The following is a 510-nucleotide window of genomic DNA, read 5'->3' as shown; positions in this document are numbered from 1 at the left end:
AGAGAAAATTAAGAGAAGCTAAGTTACATCAATCTAAAGGTAACTGATGAGCGGATATTTTATACGCTTTTTGGGGGTAATTTCATGTAGATTTTAGCATGTTTCAGTTAGTTTTTAGTAAAATAATATTAGTTTTTAGGCAAAAATCATATTTCTGGACTTTACTATGAGTTTGTGTGTTTTTCTGTGATTTCAGGTATTTTCTGGCTGAAATTGAGGGAGCTGAGCAAAAATCTGACTTAGGCTGAAAAAGGACTGCTGATGCTGTTGGATCCTGACCTCCCTGCACTCGAAATGGATTTTCTGGAGCTACAAGAGTCCAATTGGCGCGCTCTCAACGGCGTTGGAAAGTAGACACCCAGGGCTTTCCAGCAATATATAATAGTCCATACTTTGCGCAAGAATAGACGACGTAACTTGGCGTTAAACGCCAAGTTCATGCTGCTGTCTGGAGTTAAACGCCAGAAAAACGTCATTATCCGGAGTTGAACGCCCAAAACACGTCATAAC

Source organism: Arachis duranensis, chromosome 10 (genome assembly GCF_000817695.3).
Source record: "Arachis duranensis cultivar V14167 chromosome 10, aradu.V14167.gnm2.J7QH, whole genome shotgun sequence".
NCBI classification, from domain to species: Eukaryota; Viridiplantae; Streptophyta; class Magnoliopsida; order Fabales; family Fabaceae; genus Arachis; species Arachis duranensis.
The sequence above is the reverse complement of the archived record's forward strand: the minus strand, read 5'-3'. Positions refer to the sequence as shown.